The sequence below is a fragment of the Oryx dammah genome, unplaced genomic scaffold (genome assembly GCF_014754425.2).
Source record: "Oryx dammah isolate SB20612 unplaced genomic scaffold, SCBI_Odam_1.1 HiC_scaffold_17, whole genome shotgun sequence".
Taxonomy (NCBI): Eukaryota; Metazoa; Chordata; class Mammalia; order Artiodactyla; family Bovidae; genus Oryx; species Oryx dammah.
The window spans coordinates 42,804,836-42,813,034 of record NW_024070201.1 but is presented as its reverse complement, the minus strand read 5'-3'; positions in this window follow the sequence as shown (position 1 = coordinate 42,813,034).

Sequence of the window (8,199 nt, the reverse complement as noted above, 5' to 3'; positions counted from 1 at the left end):
GGCATTCACTGACCTATTTTCATGCAGCTCTGCACTGCCTGGGGAGATAAATCCTTGTGATTAGTTTTTTTAAGTTTTTATTTGGAAACAATTTCAAACTTACCAAAGCTTGCAAAAATAAAAACAATACAAAGAATGGCTATATATCCTTTAACCAGATTATTAACATTTTACTCCATTGGTTATATCAGTACACATGTCCATACCCATACAAACACACACCCAAGCAAAAAAAAATTTTCTGAACCATTTGAGGAAAAGTTACATCCATTATGACCCTTTACCACTAAGATTTCATTGTGTATTTCCTAGGAATAGGGATTTTTCTCATGTATGCTGCTGCTGCTGCTGCTAAGTTGCTTCAGTCGTGTCCAACTCTGTGCGACCCCATAGACGGCCTCCTACCAGGCTCCTCTGTCCCTGGGATTCTCCAGGCAAGAACACTGTAGTGGGTTGCCATTTCTTTTTCCAATGCATGAAAGTGAAAAGTGAAAGTGAAGTCGCTCAGTCGTTTCTGACTCTTAGCGGCCTCATGGACTGCAGCCTACCAGGCTCCTCCATCCATGGGATTTTCCAGGCAAGAGTACTGGAGTACAAATATAAACCTCATACATTTTCATTGGTACGATAATTTTATTTATTATTGTTCATGTTTCAGTTTTTGCAATTGACCTAATGATGTTCTTTTTGATATATTCCTCTAGTACAGGATCCAGGCTAGGGTCAGGGGTTGAACTTGTCATGTCTCTTTAGCCTCCTTTAATCTGGAGCATGTCCACAATTTTCTTTGTCTTTTATGACACTGACATTTTTGAAGAATACAGTCCTCCATCTTTTTATTAAATAACTGTTTTCTAGAGACATTAATCATATGCCATACAATGTACCACTTAAAGTGTATGATTCAATAATTTTTAATATATTCACAGAACTGGGCAACCATTATTATATTCAATTTTAGAACATATTCATCATCCCAAAGGAACTATGTGCCTCTTAGCAGTCATTCCTCATTTCCTCCCAACCTCTCCAGCCCTAGGCATCCTGTCATCTACAGGTTCTGTCTCTATGGATTTACTTATTCTGGACAATTCATGAAACTACAACACAATATATGACCCTTTGTGAATGACTGCTCTCACGTAGCCAGTCTCAAGGTTCATCTATGCTGTAGCATGCATCAGAAGTTCACTTATTTTCATGGCAAATACTACTCCATTGTAAAGATACTATCACAGTTTGTTTATCCATTCATCAGATAATGAACATTTGAGTTGTTTCCTCATTTGGCTATTGTGACTATTGCTGCTTCGATCTTTTGTGTGCAAGTTTTTATATGGACACAGGTTTTCATTTCTTGGAGTGGAATTGCTGGGTCATATGGTAATTCTGGGCTTCCCTGGTAGCTCAGCTGGTAAAGAATCTGCCTGCAATGCAGGAGACCCTGGTTTGATTTCTGGGTCAGGAAGATTCCCTGGAGAAGGGATAGGCTACACACTCCAGTATTCTTGGGCTTCCCTGGTGGCTCAGACAGTAAAGAATCTGCCTGCAACGTGGGAGACCTTGGTTCGATCCCTGGTTTGGGAAGATCCCCTGGAGAAGGGCATGGCAACCCACGCCAGTATTCTTGCCTGCAGAATCCCCATGGACAGAGAAGCCTGGCAGGCTACAGTCCATGGGATAGCAAACAGCGGGACACGGCTGAGGGACTAAGCACAGCACAGGGTAATTCTATGTTTAATCTGTCGAGAAACTAACAGACTGTTTTCCAGAATGGCTATACCGTTTTACATCCTAACCATCAGTGTATGAGGATTCCAGTGTCTCCACACCCTCACCAACACTTGTCTCTCTCATTATACCCAACCTAGTGGGTATAAAAAAAATGGTGTCTCACTGTGGCTTTGATTTACATTTCCCTAATGGCTAATTACGTTGAACATCTTTTTCACGTGCTTATTGGCCATTTATCTTCTTTAGAAAAATATTTCTCTGGATAATTTTGAGTTATTTGTCTTTTAATTATTGAATTATAAGAGCTTTTATATATTCTAGCTACAAGTCCTTCACCAGGTAAATGATTTGCAAAATTTTCCCAGCGCTATGTGTTGCCTTTTTACTTTCCTGATTATGTCCTTTGAAACATGAACATTTTAAATTTCCTTGATGTGCAAGTTATTTGTATCTCAACTCCCCTCTCTTTTAAACAATAGAGTATTTCTCACTTTGTGTTTGCCCAGTTAGGGTTGTATTCCTGGCCTGAGTACTGTTTAGGTGATGTCGTGCTCCTCCAAAGCCACACGTTGTCCATCTGCCTTTTAATGAAGATGCTAATTTTGATCACCTCATCAAGGTATTGCTTGATTTCTGCACTGTATAATTACTGCCTTTCCCCCTCTCCCATTTATGCATTTTTTGAAAGGCGAAATTCTCTCTTTTCAGGCTGTCTACACTCCATTAGCACACTTCACTTTGAGTTCTGTGCCCTCCAAGACATATGTTGCATGATAGCTCAGACCACCTTGGCCAGGCCTATGTCCTTCAGTCTCATCAGGGACTTTGTCCCACTGACCACAAGGGCTCATGCAAGTTACTCAGTTCAGGTGGAATTCACATCCTGCCAAAGTAGGTGTCTTCATTGGTCTTATTTGCCTACAGCCCTGAGCACAGCCTCTTGGGAGTGAAGAAAGGCTGGACCTCTTCGCACTGGAAACATTAAACTTGAAAGGAGCAGTTCTGGGGAATGAGTGAGTCTGAGCTCAGCAAGGAGGTGTGTTGCCATCTCCACACATCACAGGGTGAGGGCTGGAGATAAGAAAAGATGAAGGGCTGACAGGTCTCTGTGTATGGGTGCTGTTTCTGGCCTGAGAGAGAGAGTCTTGGGAGATTGGAAGAGCATATTTCTCCTTTCCAGTTCAGGAGTCCAGGGTTTTCAGAAGATCATGTGGGAGAGAACCCAAGTCTGACATTATGGCCTTTCATTCCTACTTCAAGCTCTAATTCTTCAAGCTCTAATTCAAGCTCTAATGTGTTCCTAGAACACATCCCACCAGGAAGCTCGTAACCAAAGGATTTCTGTTTCAGTGAAATGGGAGAAACTAGCAGATTATGAACCCATTTTTAAAATGTATCTTGGATTTAACTTCTGTAGTCTCAAGTAGTGGAAGATAATGATGATGATAATGGTGATAGCCAAAATTTATTGAGTCCATACTACCTTCTAGGCAGTTTTCCAAGAGTTTTCCATGTTTGAACTCATTTTATTCTCACAAAACCCTATCCAGTAAGGACTATCTTTATCTTTCTTTCTTTTGTTTTTAGATTTAGTGATATAGAATTCTATTATTTTCTGTTGACCAATCATGATACAATGGTATTAAAACAAATAACAGTTATATAATCACAATAGTAAAATACGTTTATCAGTTTTCACAATCAATAGCCAGACGGAAAAAAAGAGATACTATATAAGGAAACTGAGGCACAGAGAGGTCAAGCAATTTGTGCAAGGTCACACAGCTATGAAGTGGCAGATGTAGAGGACAAATCCAGGTACTGCAGAGGACATAATGGGAGTCTTGGAGAAAATGAACAATATGAAATATAGATTTTAGAGAACTCTTGCATTTAGATAAAGAAAATGAACGTAGTCTCAGAAAAGTACACTAGGAATACTGAGAGGGGGACTATCTGGTGACTCATGCTGCCTGAGTCCCCTCAGTTCCTCGCTGGAAACCCTGAGTGATGATCTGCCAAGCCTCTTCTAGTTGTACTCACATCACTCAAAACTTCAGCTTTGGTGCCTGATGTGGCTGCTAAAAACTGCCTTCCTCCAACCAAGTCACCCGGATCTACACTGAGGTTCTGGATCTAACACTGAGGTTCTGGCCACACATTCCTGCTTTGCCACCATTGCCATCCTGCTATGTTGTCCACAGTTCCATCGATGGCCAGGCACCATTCACTGCAGCTGCACTGGCACTGGGTAACGATGGCCAGTTTGCGGCCACACACAGCAAGTTACACACAAGGCTGCAGAGGACTGAGCCCAGCAAGCCTGCCCAGGGCTCACCCCTACCTCACCCTCTTCCCGCCACACTCTTCTGCTGGCTGTGACTGTGTCTGTCACACATTGCTGGCTCTGTCCTCCCTGGGATATTGGTTCCATTTCCTGCTCAGAAACTATTATATTTTTTCAACCACAAAGTGTGTATAATAAGGCAAAGCAAGCAACAAAGCTCAGATTTGAGACAGGTTTGTATTTCTGATTTTTGCACTGCATAAGGGAAAGATGGAAAACTCCAAAATGTGCCTCCAAGTTATCCTTCAGCCCTAGGATAGAATATGGGATCAGGGGATTCCCTGAACCGAACCACTGGTTCAGTGGTTAAGACTCAGGCTTTCACTGCCATGGACCTGGTTTCCATCCCTGGATGGGAAACTAAGATCCCAAAGTCATGTGGTGTGGCCAAAAATATATATATATATATATATATATATATATATATATATATATATATAATAAAAGCAAATAAGCAAACAAACTTTAAAAAAAGAATATAGGATCAGAGGACAGTCCAAGTCAGTGGAGAGTGGTAGCTCTTGAAAGGACATGCAGTGAAAATCACACAAGATTACAATTTGTGAAGAATTGTTCCCCGTCATTCTTTCAAGTCCTTCTTCCTCCTGTATCCCACCATAACAATGAATGAGTGAATGCAGTGTGTGTGTGTCTTTGGACATGGACATGATTCAGAGCACTGTTGATGGTGTGAAAGGACCTGAAGATCAGTGTGGGCTTTCCCGGTGGCTCAGTGGTAAAGAATCCACTTGCCAGTGCAAGAGACGCAGGAGATGTGGGTTTGATCCCTGGGTTGGGAAGTTCCCCTGGAGGAGGAGATGGCAACCCACTCCAGTATTCTTGCCTGGAACATTCCATGGACAGAGCAGCCTGCTGAGCTACTGTCCATAGTATCGCAGAGTCGGACACGACTAGGCGGCTGAGCACACACGTACACATGCAAAGATCAATAACTTCTTACCTGGTCATTAGTCATTGGGACAGGCAGAGAGAAGGAAACGATCTAAACAGATACATTCAACATGCAATCAATCTGTTACCAAACCACAGCCCTAGCCCCCAGCATCCCATTGGTAACATTTTGTCTTGAATTTTGAGCATTTAAGCCCCCATGTCATTTAAGCTTCAAGGCAGTGGGATGACTGAAACGCAGGTGGATCCCATTTATAGTCACTAGGTGGCGCCTGTTCTAGGAATTGCAAAACGCCTCGTTCACTGCTTGGAGCTGTGGTCAGCCTGGCCCGAGACCAACTGTCAAGCTCCTGCTGGGTAGGTAGAGGAGCCCGCCAGGGCCAGTGCTGCCAGGCTTGGTTTAAGGAATGAGCGCCCTGGGAGGGAACTGGATTCACGATTCCAATGATGACCTCATCCTATCTAAAGTGGCAACTCCCTCCCACCACCTCCTCATTCTCTATATGTTCACTCTTTTAAATTTTCTCTACAACAGTTATCACCCTTGACTTTACTATATACATATTTTCTGTCTCCCCCAACTAGAATCTAAACTTGACAAGAGCATCTTTCCCACTGCAGTATCACCAGCTTCTCAATACCTAATACTTTCTAAGCCCTCAGTAAACATATAAAAACAAATGAATGAGCAAACACATAACAAACAATTATTAGAAACTAAGATCTGTAGGCACATTCCCCTAATGAGATACTCTGAAAATCTAGTGATGCTGAGTTATTTATGATCATTGTTTATGGCAGATGGGTTTTATTCCACTAGAGCATCCTGCCTGTGAATTAGAGTGCTTTCAGTTTTTAAATCTATTTCAATCTGCTGTGTTCTCTGGAAAGTGATCCCTGCTAGGTGGTTATGTCTTTGTAGCTGTCAATCATAGAAGCAGCCTTGTTGGGCTATCAGGGCCCTGAGGTTTGTCTCCTGTAGGCCAAGCAGGACTGCCTGAAGGGAGAAGGAAGCAGGGTACCACAAATACCCAGGACATCCCTGAGCTGGGTTCATAAGCCCCTGGAGTAGAAGATGACACAGAGAGAAAGCCATAACCATGGCTTCAAATTTCTTCTCGATGGGCCCCTACTGGCCATGCCTAGGACCTGGGTTCAGAATCAGTTGATGCCTTGCCTAAAAGAAGGCCCCAGGTGACAAGGTTCTCTTGACTTGGTAAGGAACTGCTTTACTCGAGCCTCACCCAATCCACGTGCCTCCCAAACACTGACCAAGAGTGATGCAGCCAGGTAAGGCTCCCAGCATCCATCTTGCTGTGTGAAAGGAAGCTGAGATACTGACAGCCCCAGCCAGAGGCTTGTCTCCTGAGCTGAGGAGGAGATGGAGGCTGGGCTGGCTGTGGGAGCCCCCTGCTTCCCAGCAGGCTGCAGGAGTCTGCAGTGGAAGGCAGCAGGCAGCAGCCCCGGCTCATCTTCTTGCAAAGAGCCACAAATCTACGTGCTGTACAGCTGCTGCCTTTCCCAAGTTCCCACATGACAACTATAAAATCACCTGCGAACCTAAATCCAGTGAGTACCCACAGACGACGCATTTAACAGCTCCGAGGGTGATTCAGAGGAAGCAATTTTCCAAAGTGAAGATAATCATCTGTTTGTGTGAAGCGGCAAGCACTCTTTTATTAGCGCTGGAAACTCAAGGGGAACGTGGCTACAGCCACAAAAGCAGCGCTTCAGTAAATAGCTTGAGAACAGTATCCACAGCTGGAGGGAAGGGCGTGTTTGGACTCTTCTCCCACTCAGTTCTGAGAAGGCAACGCTCAGCTCTGGCCTCTCCCAGTTGACTTAATCAATGGCTCCTGTAAGCTCTGTCCACACAGGGACCCCCAGAATTCAGAGCTGTCTGGTCTTATATACACATACTTTCCCCAGGTGACCTCAATCTGTCTTATCCTTTATCCTGTGACATTAAAATTCATATTCCAGCCCCGAGCTCTCCTGAGACTTCGTAGAACCAGGTGCCTATTTGAACTCTTTATTTGGTTACCTGATAGACATCTCATACTTAGAATGGTCAAAATTGAATTCTTGACCTTATCTTCTTTTCCAGCATCGTATTGTGTAATAAATCACTATGACTTAATAATAACCATTGAGTTTGCTCACAAGTCTGTCATTTGGGTTCGGTTCAGTGGGAACTGCTCAGCAAAGCATCAGCTGGAAAATCCATTTATTTCTAAGGTGGCTCATTCCCCTAGCTGGCAAGTTTTGCTAGCTGTCACCTGAGAGTCAGCTAGGCTATGGGTGCAGGTCCTCTTCACCAGCTGCTATGGCTTCCTCAAGGTACAGTGACTGAGGGCCCAGTGAGTTTCCCAAGGAGAGGAAGTGGAAATTGCCAGTATCTTAAGTCCCGGATCCAGGAACTGGTAAAATGTTATTTCTGCCATAGAGTATTGGTTCATCAATCACAGATCCCAGATTCAAGGGGAGGGGTTAACAGACCCCCAACTTTCCATGGAAGAAGCATCAGAGAATTTGTAGACAGGTTTTTGAATTGTCACATGTCCCAAACCTGCTCCTTCTGCATTCTTCATCTACCAGTTATTTGGGCAACTAGAAGTCACCTTCAGTTGCTGCCTTTCCATTTAACTTCCACCCAATCATCAGGAAGTTCTGGGGACTCTCTCCCAAAACATGTCCACAATCCTTCTGTTCTGTCCTCTCCGCTATGACTGTCTAAGCCCAGAGAGCCTCACCTCTTGCTGGATGCTGCTTGGTTGGTAGCAATAATTTGTTAATTGCTCTCTGCCTCGGTGCCTGCTTTCTAAAACCTATTCTTCTTAGAGTAACCAGAGCTCTCTTTTAAAAACATAAATCAGATCACCCCGCTTTTCTGTTTAAACCCCTTCCAAAAGCTCCACAACATATTTAGAATTAAGCCCACACCCCCCATTCTGGATTCCAAAGCCCAGTGTGCTCTGGCCCTGTCTGGTTTCTTGGCCTCATCTCATACCACTTGACTTCTCACTAGTCTGTGATCCACACACATGCTTTTTCCTGCCTGGATAGCCTTTGCACCTGACTTTCTTCTCTCTGGAATGTTCTTCCCCCTGATTGGCACAAGGCTGATTCTTTCTTGCCATTTTTTTTCAGTTGAAAAATCATTTACCTAGAAGGACCCTCACGATTCCCAAACCTAAAACAGCCAC